The 13,021-nt window shown below is 37.4% G+C and overlaps 1 non-coding gene across 1 annotated transcript; it reads left to right on the top strand.

Moving 5' to 3' along the window:
- Window positions 1–1,552: 1,552 nt before the first annotated feature.
- Window positions 1,553–1,625, top strand: TRNAG-CCC (transfer RNA glycine (anticodon CCC)). Its single transcript has one exon. It is a non-coding gene; the product is annotated as a tRNA-Gly (tRNA).
- Window positions 1,626–13,021: the final 11,396 nt, after the last annotated feature.

The raw sequence follows: 13,021 nt of genomic DNA, 5'->3' as shown, positions 1-13,021 counted from the left end.
AATTGAAAATATATATGCACCCAACATAGGAGCACCCCAATATATAAGGCAAACACTAACAACCATAAAAGGAAATATCGACAGCAACACAGTAGTAGTGGGGGACTTTAATACACCCCTTCCATCAATGAACAGATCATCCAGACCGAAAATCAATAAGGAAACAGGTCTTAAATGACACATTAGATCAGATGGACTCAACTGATATTTATAGAGCATTGCATCCAAAAGCAGCAGAACACACATTCTTCTCAAGTTCACGTGGAACATTTTCCAGGATTGATAACATGCTGAACCACAAAACGAGCCTCAGTGAATTAAGAAAATTGAAATTATATCAAGCATCTTTTCCGATCACACTGCTGTAAGATTTTAAGTCAACTACAAGAAAAAAACTGTAAAAAAACACAAAGATGTGGAGGCTAAAAATATGTTACTAAACAACAAACGGATGACTGAAGATATCAAAGAGGAAATCAAAAAATACCTAGAGACAAATGAAACTGAAAGCACAATGATCCAAGACCTATGGGATGCAGCAAAAGCATTTCTAAGAGGGAATTTTATAGCAAAATAATCGCACCTCAGGAAACAAGAAAAACCTCAAATAAACAACCTAACGTTATATCTAATGCAAATAGAGAAAGAAGAACAAACAAAACCGAAAGTGAGTAGAAGGAAAGAAATCATAAAGATCAGAGCAGAAATAAATGAAGTAGAGATGAAGAAAACAATAGCAAAAATAAATGAAACTAAAACCTGGTTCTTTGAGAAGATAAAAAAAATGGATAACCCTTTAGTCAGACCCATTAAGAAAAAAATGGAGAATACTCAAATCAAAAAAATTAAAAATGAAAATGGAGAAGTTAACAATGACACCACAGAAATACAAAGGATCATAACAGACTACTACTACTACTATGCCAATAAAACGGACAACCTAGAAGACATGGACAAATTCTTAGAAAGGTACATTCTCCAAAACCTGAGCCAGGAAGAAACAGAAAATATGAACAGATGAATTACAAGTAATGAAATTGAAACACTGATTATAAAACTTCCAACAAACAAAAGTCCAGGACCAGATGGCTTCACTGGCGAATTCTATCAAACATTTAGAGAAGAGCTAACACCTATCCTTCTGAAATTCTTCCAAACAATTACAGAGGAAGGAACACTCCCAAATTCATTTTATGAGGCCACCAGCACCATGATACCTGAACCAGACAAAGATACCACAAAAAGAAAATTACAGGCCAATATCCCTGATGAGCACTGATGTAGAAATACTCAACAAAATATTAGCAAACCAAATCCAACAATACATTAAAAGGATCATACACCATGATCAACTGGGACTTATCCTAGAGATGCAAGGAGTTTTCAATATCTACAAATCAATCAATGTGATACACCACATCAACAAACTGAAGAATAAAAACCATAGGATTATATCAATAGATAAACTTTTAACAAAAAAGCTTTTAACAAAATTCAACACACATTTATGATAAAAAAAAAAAAATTCCCAAAAACTGAATATAGAGGGAATTCCCTGGTGGTCAAGTGGCTAAGACCCTGCACTCCCAATGCAGGGGGCCCAGGTTTGATCCCTGGTCAGGGAACTAGATCCCATTGCATTCTGAAACTTAGAGTTCACATGTCACAACTAAAGATTCCACATGCTTCAGTGAAGATCTTGTATACCACAACTAAAGATCCCACATGCTGAAGCGAAGATTCCGCAGGTGGCAATGAAGATCCTGCATGCCCCAACTAAGACACAGCACAGCCAAAAATAAATAAATATTTTTAAAAAAACAAAACAGACACAGTGGGAACATGCCTCAACATAATAAAGGCTATAAATGACACACCCCACAGTTAATGTCATTCTCAACAGTGAGAAGCTGAAAGAATTTCCTCTAAGATCATTAACAAGACAAGGTTGTCCACTCTTGCCCCTTTCATTCAACATAGTTTTTGAAGTCCTAGCCATGGCAATCAGACAATAAAAAGAAATAGAAGACTTCCAAATTGGAAAAGAAGAAGGAAAACTCACTGTTTGTAGATGACATGATACTATACATAGTAGGAAATCCTAAAGAGGCTGCCAGAAACCTACTAGAGTTCATCAATTAATTTGGTAACTTTACAAGATACAAACTAAATACACAGAAATTTCTTGCATTCTCATAAACTAACAATGAAAGACCAAAAAGCTAAATTCAGGAAACAATCTCACTTACCATCACATCAAAAAGAATAAAATACCTAGAAGTAAACCTATATAAGGAGGCAAACTGTCTGTACTCTGAAAAACTATAAGACACTGATGAAAGAAATGGAAGATGACACAAACAGATGGAAAGATATACCATGTTCTTGGATTGGAAGAATTAATAGTCAAAATATTATACTATCCAAAGCAATGCGCAGATTAAGTGCAACTCCTATCAAACTACCAATGGCCTTTTTCACAGAACTAGAACAAAAAATCTTAAAATTTGTATGTAGACATGAAAGACCCCAGAAAGCCAAAGCAATCCTGAGAAAGTAAAACAGGGTTGAAGGAATCAGACTCCATGATTTCAGACTATACTACAAGGCAACATACATCAAAACAGATGGTTCTGGGGCAAAGACAGAAACATAGATCAATGGAACAGGATAGGAAATCCAGAAGTAAACCCACACATGTATGGTCAATTAACCTACAACAAAGGAGCCATGATTATACAAAAGAGAAAAGACAGTCTCTTCAATAAATGGTCCTGGGAAAACTGGACAGCTACATGTAAAAAAATGAAATTAGAACATCTTTTACCACCAGGAACAAAAATAAACTCAAAATGGGTCAAAGACCTAAATGTAAGGCTGGACACTATAAAATTCACAGAGGAAAACAAAGGAAGAATTCTCTTTGACATAAATCTCAGCAGTATCTTCTTTATCCACCTCCTAGAGTAATAGAAATTTTTAAAAAACAAAATAAACAACTGGGAGCTCAAAACTTTCACACAGCAAAGGAAGCCATAAACAAAGCAAAAAGGACAAACCATAGAATGGGAGAAAATATTTGCAAACAAAGTGACTGACAAGGGCTTAATCCCCAAAATATTCAAACAGCCAGTGCAGCTCTATATCAAAAAACAAACAACTGAATAAAAATATGGCAGAAAATCTAAACAGACATTTCTTCAAAGAAGATGTACAGATGGTCAAAAGGTCATATATTTTCAGAGAAATATACATCAGAACTACAATGAGGTGTCACCTTACATGCATGAAAATGGCCATCATCAAAAAAGTCTACAAACAATAAAAGCTGGAAAAGAGTGTGGAGAAGAGGGAAACCTCTTACACTGTTGGTGGAAATGTAAATTGGTACAGCCACTGTGGAGAACAGTATGGAAGTTCCTTAAAAATCTAAAAATAGAACTACCATATTATCTAGCAAACCCACTCCTGAGCATATATCCAGTAAAAACCATAATTCAAAAAATACATGCACCCCATTATTCATTGCAGTGCTATTATTTTGGAGTTGATAATATGTTTAATACCTTGATTATGGAGATGGTTTTACAGGTGTATGTATATGTCCAAGCTCTCAAATTGCATATAGTAAATATGTACGTTTTATATATCAATTATAACTGAATAAAGCTGGATTTTTAAAATTTTTATTTTATATTGGAGTATAGTTGATTAACAATGTTGTGTTAGTTTCAGGTGTACAGGAAATTGATTCACTTATACATATATATGTATCTATTCTTTTTCAAATTCTTTCCCATTTAGGTTATTACAGAGTATAGAGCAGAGTCCCTGTGTTACACAGTAGGTCCATGTTGGTTACCTATTTTAAGTATAGCAATGTGTACATGTCAATTTTAATTCCCAATCTATCCCTCCTTCAACCCTCCCCCACACCTGGTAATCAGAAGTTCATTCTCTAAGTTTTTGAGTCTCTTTGTTTTGTAAATAAGTTCATTTGTATAATTTTTTTTAGGTTCCACATATAAGTGATATCCTAAAATATTTGTCATTCTCTGTCTGACTTACTTCACTTAGTATGATATCTCCAGGTCAATCTACATTGCTACAAAGCCTTATTTCATTCTTTTTAATGGCTGAGTAATATTCCATTGTATATATGTACCACATCTTCTTTATCCATTCCTTTGTTGATGAACATTTAGATTGCTTCCATGTCTTGGCTATTGTAAACAGCACTGCAATGAACATTGGGGTGCATGTATCTTTTCAGATTATGGTTTTCCCTGGATTTATTTCCAGGAGTGGGATTGCTGGATCGTATGGTAGCTCTATTTTTAGTTTTTTAAGGAACCTCCATACTGTTATCCATAGTGGTTGTACCAATTTACATTCCCACCAACAGTGTAAGAGGGTTCCCTTTTCTCCACACCTTCTCCAGCATTTATTGTTTGTAGATTTCTTTGATGATGGGCATTCTGACTGGTGTGAGGTGATATCTCCTTGTAGTTTTGATTTGCATTTCTCTGATAATTAGAGATGCTGAGCAGCTTTTCATGTGCTTTTTGGCCATCTGTATGTCTTCTTTGGAGAAATGTCTACTTAGGTCTTCTGCCCATTTTGGGATTGGGTTATTTGTTTTTTTGATATTGAGCTGCATGAGCTGTTTGTAAATTTTGGAGATTAATCCCTTCTTGGTCTCTTTGGAAATATTTTCTCCCATTCTGTGGGCTATCTTTTGTTTTGTTTATGGTTTCTTTTGCTGTGCAAAAGCTTTGAAATTAATTAGGTCCCATTAGTTTATTTTTGTTTTCATTTCCATTACACTAGGAGGTAGAGCAAAAAAGATCTGTGATTTATGTCAAAGTGTATTCTGCCTATGTTTTCTTCTATGAGTTATATAGTATCCAGTCTTATATTAAGTCTTTGATCCATTTTGTGTTTAGTTTTGCGTATGGTGTTAAAAATGTTCAAATTTCATTTTTTAAATGTAGCTGTCCAGTTTCCCAGCACCATTTATTGAAGAGACTGTCTTTCCTCCATTGTATAGTCTTGCCTCTTTTGTCATAAATTAATTGACCATAGGTGTGTGGTTTTAATTCTGGCTTTTCTATCCTGTTCCATTGATCTGTATTTCCCTTTTTGGCCTGGAACCATACTGTTTTGATGACTGTAACTTTGTAGTATAGTCAAGTCATGGATGTTGCTTCCTCCAGCTTTGTTTTACTTTCTCAGGATTGCATTGGCTATCCAGGGTCTTTTGTGTCTACATACAAATTTTAAGATATTTTGTTCTAGTTTTGTGAAAAAGGCCATTGGTAGTTTGATAGGGGTTGCATTGAATCTGTGTATTGCCTTGGGTAGTATAACATTTTGACAATATTAATTCTTCCAATCCAAGAAAATGGTATAACTTTCCATCTGTGTCATCTTCCATTTCTTTCATCAGTGTCTTATAGTTTTCAGAGTACAGACAGTTTACCTCCTTATATAGGTTTACTTCTAGGTATTTTATTCTTTTTGATGAGATGGTAAGTGAGATTGTTTCCTGAATTTAGCTTTTTGGTCTTTCATTGTTAGTTTATGAGAATGCAAGAAATTTCTGTGTATTTAGTTTGTATCTTGTAAAGTTACCAAATTAATTGATGAACTCTAGTAGGTTTCTGGCAGCCTCTTTAGGATTTCCTACTATGTATAGTATCATGTCATCTACAAACAGTGAGTTTTCCTTCTTCTTTTCCAATTTGGAAGTCTTCTATTTCTTTTTATTGTCTGATTGCCATGGCTAGGACTTCAAAAACTATGTTGAATGAAAGGGGCAAGAGTGGACAACCTTGTCTTATTAATGATCTTAGAGGAAATTCTTTCAGCTTCTCACTGTTGAGAATGACATTAACTGTGGGGTGTGTCATTTATAGCCTTTATTATGTTGAGGCATGTTCCTGCTGTGCCCGTTTCCTTTTTTAAAAATAGTATTTATTTATTTTTGGCTGTGCTGTGTCTTAGTTGGGTCATGCTATGATCTTTGTTGCCATGTTTGGGATCTTTGCTTCATCATGTGGGATCCTTAGTTGTGGCATGCAGGATCTTCATTGAGGCATGTGGGATCTTTAATTGTGGCATGCGAGACAGTTGGTTGTGGCATGTGAACTCTAAGTTTCAGCATGCAGTGGGATCTAGTTCCCTGACCAGGGATCAAACCCAGGCTCCCTGCATTGGGAGTGCATGGTCTTAGCCACTTGACCACCAGGGAATTCCCTCTATGTCCAGTTTCTGGGGAGTGAGTTTTTTTGTTTTATTCATAAACAGGTTTGAATTTTGTTAAAAGATTTTTTATTAAAAGTTTATCTATTGAGACAGTCCTATGGTTTTTATTTTTCAGTTTATTGCTGTGATGTATTACATTGATTGATTTGTGGATATTGAAAAATCCTTGAATCCCTAGGATAAATCCCACTTGATCATGGTGTATAATCCTTTTAATGTATTGTTGGATTTGGTTTGCTAATATTTTGTTGAGTATTTCTACATCAGTGCTCATCAGGGATATTGGCCTGTAATTTTCTTTTTGTGGTATCTTTGTCTGGTTCAGGTATCATGGTGCTGGTGGCCTCATAAAATGAATTTGGGAGTGTTCCTTCCTCTGTAATTGTTTGGAAGAATTTCAGAAGGATAGGTGTTAGCTCTTCTCTAAATGTTTGATAGAATTCGCCAGTGAAGCCATCTGGTCCTGGACTTTTGTTTGTTGGAAGTTTTATAATCAGTGTTTCAATTTCATTACTTGTAATTCATCTGTTCATATTTTCTGTTTCTTCCTGGCTCAGGTTTTGGAGAATGTACCTTTCTAAGAATTTGTCCATGTCTTCTAGGTTGTCCGTTTTATTGGCATAGTAGTAGTAGTAGTCTGTTATGATCCTTTGTATTTCTGTGGTGTCATTGTTAACTTCTCCATTTTCATTTTTAATTTTTTTGATTTGAGTACTCTCCATTTTTTTCTTAATGGGTCTGACTAAAGGGTTATCAATTTTTTTTATCTTCTCAAAGAACCAGGTTTTAGTTTCATTTATTTTTGCTATTGTTTTCTTCATCTCTACTTCATTTATTTCTGCTCTGATCTTTATGATTTCTTTCCTTCTACTCACTTTCGGTTTTGTTTGTTCTTCTTTCTCTATTTGCATTAGATATAACGTTAGGTTGTTTATTTGAGGTTTTTCTTGTTTCCTGAGGTGCGATTATTTTGCTACAAAATTCCCTCTTAGAAATGCTTTTGCTGCTTCCCATAGGTCTTGGATCATTGTGCTTTCAGTTTCATTTGTCTCTAGGTACTTTTTGATTTCCTTTTTAATATCTTCAGTCATCCATTGGTTGTTTAGTATCATATTTTTTAGCCTCCACGTCTTTGTGTTTTTAAAAGATTTTGTTGTTGTTGTTGTTGTCGTTAATTTAAAATCTCATAGCACTGTGGCTGGAAAAGATGCTTCATATGATTTCAATTTTCTTAATTCACTGAGGCTCGTTTTGTGGTCCAGCATGTGATCTATCCTGGAAACTGTTCCATGTGAACTTGAGAAGAATGCGTATTCTGTTGCTTTTGGATGGAATGCTCTATAAATATCAATTAAGTTCATCTGGTCTAATGTGTCATTTAAGATCTGTGTTTCCTTATTGATTTTCGGTCTGGATGATCTGTTCATTGATGGAAGGGGTGTATTAAAGTCCCCCACTACTACTGTGTTGCTGTCGATATTTCCTTTTATGGTTGTTAGTGTTTGCCTTATATATTGGGGTGCTCCTATGTTGGGTGCATATATATTTTCAATTATTATATCTTCTTCTTGCATTGATCCCTTGATCACTATGTAGTGTCCTTCCTTGTCTCTTGTAACGGTCTTTATTTTAAAGTCTATTTTGTCCGATATGAGTACTGCAACTCCAGGTTTCTTTTGATTTCCACTTGCATGGAATACCTTTTTCCATCCCCTCACTTTCAGTCTGTATGTGTCCCTAGATCTGAATTGGAGCTCTTGTAGACAGCATATATACAGGTCTTGTTTTTGTATCCATTCAGCCAGTCTATGTCTTTTGGTTGGAACATGTAATCCATGTACATTTAACATAATTATCGATATGTATGTTCTTATTGCCATTTTGTTAATTGTTTTGGATTTGTGTTTTGTAAGCCTTTTTTCTTCCCTTTCTCTTTTGTTCTCTTCTCTTGTGATTTGATGACTATTTTAGTGTTGTGTTTGGATTTCTTTTTCTTTTTTTTGTGTGTGTGTATCTATTGTAGATTTTCCTTTTACAGTTACCATAGGTTTTGATATAGCAGTGTGTATGTAAACAAGATTGTTTATATTTGCTGGTCTCTTAGTTTCCAATGCATTTCCAATATCCTGCATCTGTACTCTCCTCTTCTCACGATTGTTCGTTTTGATATCACATTTGTGTGCAAATGTTTTCCTAACTTTACTGTAATATTTGCCTTTTCTGGTGAGCTTTTCCATTCATAATTTTCTTCTTTCTAGTTGTGTCCTTTTCTTTTCCTCCTAGATAACTCCCTTTAGCATTTGTTGCAAAGCTGGTGGTACTGAATTCTCTTAGTGTTTGCTTGACTGTGAAACTTTGATTTCTCCACTGAATCTGAACAACAGCTTTGCTGTATAGAGCATTCTTTGTTGTAGGTTTTTCTCTTTCATCAGTTTAAATATATTGGGCCACTCCCTTTTTTCTTGCAGAGTTTCTGCAGAAAATCCACTGATAACCTTATGGGAATTTCCTTTTATTTTGTTTGTTGCCTATACCTTGTTGATTTTAATATTGTTTTCTTTGTCTTTAATTTTTGTCAGTTTGATCACTATTTGTCTTGTCATGTTCCTCCTTGAGTTTATCTTATATGGGCCTCTCTTCCCTTCCTGGACTTGAGTGAATGATTCCTTTCTCATGTTAGGGATTTTTTAATCTCTAATGTCTTAAATATTTTCTCATGACCTTCCTCCCTCTCTTCTCCTTCTGGGACCCCTATAATGCAAGTGTTCATGTGTTTAATGCTGTCCCAGATGTCCCTTGGACCACCCACATTTCTTTTCATTGTTTTGCTTTATTCTGTTATGCAGTAGTTCCGTTACTCTGCCTTCCAGTTCACTTATTCGTTTTTCTGCTTCATTTATTCTGCTACTGATTCCTTCTAGTGTATTTTTTCATTTTAATCATTGTATTGTGCATCTCTGTTTGCTTGTTCTCTAGTACTTCTAGTTCTTTGTTATACCTTTTTTCTCTTTTCTCGGCCTGTGCCTCCATTTGTTTTAGAAGATCTTGGATCATTTTTAGTATCATTAGTCTAAATTCTTTTCCAGTAAATTGCCTATTTCCACTTCACTTAGTTTTTCTTGTGGGTTTTTATCTTATTTCTTTAGCTGGAACATATTTCTCTGTGGTCTCATTTTGTCTAATTTCTGTATTTATTGTGTCTTTTTTGCAGGTTTCTGGATCATAGCTCCTCTTGCTTCTAGTATCTTCCCATTGCTGGGTGAAGTTGGTTTTGAGGATTCTGTAGTCTTCCTGGTGGGAGGGACTGGTGTCTGTCCACTGGAGGGTAGATCTAGGTCTTGTTCCTGTGGTAGGCTGAGCCATGTCAAGGGGTGTGTTTAGAGGTGGCTGTGAGCTTAGTTTTGCTTTAGGCAGCCTGTCTGCTGATGGGTGCAGCTTTTTTTCTATCCCGCTGGTTGTTTGGTCTGAGATGTTCTAGGACTGGATTCTGTAAGCTGTTGGTTAGGACTGGGTCTTGGCACCAAAATGGTGACCTCTGCAAGAGTTCACATTAATCAATATTTCCTGTGGCCTCTGCCACCAGTGACTTTGCCCCCTCAGTGAGCTACAGCTACCCTCTGCTTCCTCAGGAGATGCTCCAAAACCCACAGGTAGGTCTAGCCCAGGCTTCTATGGAGTCACTGCTTTGTGCTGGCTCCCAGTGCACATGAAATCTTTTGTGCACCCTCCAAGAGTGGATCTCTGTTTCCCCCAGTCCTGTGGAGCTCCTGCATTCATGCCCCTCTGGTTTTCAAAGCCAAATGCTCTGGGAGTTTCTCCTCCCCATGCCAGACCCTCAGGGTGGGGACCCGGATGTGGGGCCCAGAACTCTCATTCCTGTGGGAAAACCTCTGTGATATAATTATTTACCCCTTTGTGGGTCTCCCACCCAGCTGGTATGGGATTTGATTATATTGTGAAAGTGGCCCTCTTATTGTCTCATTGTGGTTTCTTCTTTGTCTTTGGGTGTAAAGTATCTTTTTTTTTTGTAGGTTCCTATCTTTTTTTTGATGGTTGTTCAGCAATTAGTTGTGATTTTTGTGTGATTTTCATGAGAGGAGGTAAGTTCAAATCCTTTTTTCCATGATCTTGTCCATAATCGAGGGGCTGCTTTTAGCTTGAATGCTTGGTGCCTCTTTCCTCAGCATGTGCTGGCCTTTATTCTCTTTATATGGGTTGTGTAGGTGTGGAGGAGTCATGCTTATGGTAGGGCTGGGGCAGCAACTTGCTTGCAGACCATGCCTGCTCCTGGTATGGTGGGGACAGTGATTGGTGCCTGCTCCTGTGTCTCCCCATGGTGGTGGCAACCCACTACCTCTGGGAGAGCAGGGACAGTGTTTGGTGCCCTCTCGTGGGTCCCCTAGCCACGACAGTGACCCATGTCCACCACTGGACCTCACAATGGCCTTGGCTTGTACCCGGCCCCTGAACTTGTGTTGGTGATGTCCTGTTGCCTGAGACCATGGGTACAAGAAAAGCAGCTCCTATGGTGGTCTCGCCCCTCTCCTTGGGCACCCCCAGCAATGGCATCTTGCCTCTCTGATGAGCTCAGGCTTCTTCTGAGTTTACCCTTAGTTGCCAACCTCTTTAGGCTGTCTGCATGCAGCCCACCCCAGTCCTCTCCCTGGATCTGACTTCTTAAACCTGAGCTTCAGCACCCAGACCCCTCCTGCACTGGTGGATGAGTGTCTCAGGATGAGGAGTGCAGGAAGGCAGTACCAACCATCTGTTCAGGTCACTCTCCATTTTGCCTTCGGCAAACCTGTAGCTGTGCTCTTCTCCAAGGGTCTAAAACTCCTCCTCCATCCAGGCTGAACTCCCCACAAGTGAGGGGACTTCCCAGGGTCAGGGAACTTTTCTTCCATCACAGCTCCCTCCCTGAGGTGCAGCTCCAATCCTGATTTCTTTCTCTCTCTCTCTTTTTTTCTTTTGTCCTACCCTGTTATATGGAGGTTTTCTTGCCTTTTTGGAAGTCTGAGGTCTTCTGTCAGCATTCGGTAGATGTTCTGTTTTAATTACTCCACTTATAGATGTGTTTTTGATCTATTTGTGGGTAGAGGTGAGCTCCACCTCCTACTCCTCCACCATGTTGATTCCTCCCTCTAAACTGCCTTATGTGTTAAAACATTTTCCCCCCAAAATTATTATGTTCAAGAAATATTATTAAAAATATTACCCATAATTCTACAATAATAATTTTAATTTCCCATTACATTTTGCCTTTTCCTCTCTGTTATTACATCATAGACATTTTAAAAATTGTCACCAGCCTAGATACTGCTCTAATTTTTGTCTTTATTTTGACTCTTCCTGTGCTTCTGTCAGTTACTGTTATCCAAAATTGATTTTAATGATTACAGCTGAGGGATCACTTAAATTCAATAAACATTCATGTAGGCCAGCTTTGGTGATGCAAAGAGGAATACGATGTGGTTTGCCTTCAAGGAGCTTACCATTTAATGAAGTAATGAGATCTTTGGAATTAAACCTTGCTTCCTTGGCTCCATGTTTTGTGAGGAGGAAGCCCCACTAGAGTGACACTCACAGCTTCCTGCCTACCCCCTCTTCTTACTCCTTCTGAGTGAAGAGAGCTGGTTTCTCTTTGAAAAAGAGCAGAGTCTGATGGTTCAGCCTTTCTCTCCTTTTTATTGGGGCAATATTCTAATGTTTACCTGAGGAAAGTATGCATTCTTCTTGACTCCTCCATGTGAATTTTCAGGAGCAGGCACACCCTCATGTAGATGAGGGTTCGGGGAGGTTGTGGTTGCACAGAACCACTGGGGACTATTCAACGTAAGTCTAACTCAGCTAATTTGGCTCAAAGAGCTCTGCCACATTCTCAATAATAAAGGTAATATTTTTATTTTCATCCACATGGCTCTTTTATTTTTCAATTGGGTACTAACTTGGGTGCAAGAAAGAGGGTTGTTACTGATTGACTCTCTTAAAACCCCAGAATGTACATAGATCATTTTAGTATAATGTTTAATATTTAGTAAGAGAGGTAAATTCAGGTATCATAGAATTACAGAGTGGAAAGGGACACTTGGCAGAAACTGGAGGTTAAAGAGAAGCTCCTAGAAAGAAATGACACTTGTGATGAATCATGATATGTGGAAAAAGATAGGAGAAAGAAGGTGGAAAAATTATTCCAAGCAAAGGGACATTTATAAAATCACAGAGATTTGAAATATCATAGATTGTGGAGGGAACAAGTGGTTTGAAGACTAAAACTTAAAAGGTGAGGTAGAAAGATAAGATTTAAGAGGTAGGTGGGCAACTGATATTGGAAGGCTTGTGTCATGCTAAGGAGCTTCTATATTTACCCTATAGACAATCAGAAGTTGCTGAAGGGTTTAAAGCAGGAGAGGTCAGGTGTGCACTTTAGATAGATAACATTGTTGAGGATGGATATAAGGGAACAACATTAGGGGTAGAGAGACTTGCTGGAACATTGCTTTTTTGGTTCATGTAAGAATTGAGGAGGACCCCAACCAGAATAAGTGTTAGAAGTTCAGATTCAAGAATGTGTAGAATGTTAAGTCAACAGAACTTTGCAATTGATGGATTGTGTAAGGGGGGAATGTCCTAGAATCACTCTGAGTTTGCTGGATTTGTGACTAGGTATAGGGTAGAAGTACCAGTACTATGGTACTGGTACCACAGTAATTGGAAATATAGGAGGAGTAACAGTTTAAGATGGGAATATGTAGGG

This window comes from Lipotes vexillifer, unplaced genomic scaffold, assembly GCF_000442215.2.
Source record: "Lipotes vexillifer unplaced genomic scaffold, Lipotes_vexillifer_v1.1 scaffold1581, whole genome shotgun sequence".
Lineage (NCBI taxonomy): Eukaryota > Metazoa > Chordata > Mammalia > Artiodactyla > Lipotidae > Lipotes > Lipotes vexillifer.
Note: the sequence above shows the minus strand (reverse complement) of the source record. Positions and strands in the feature narration are given on the sequence as shown.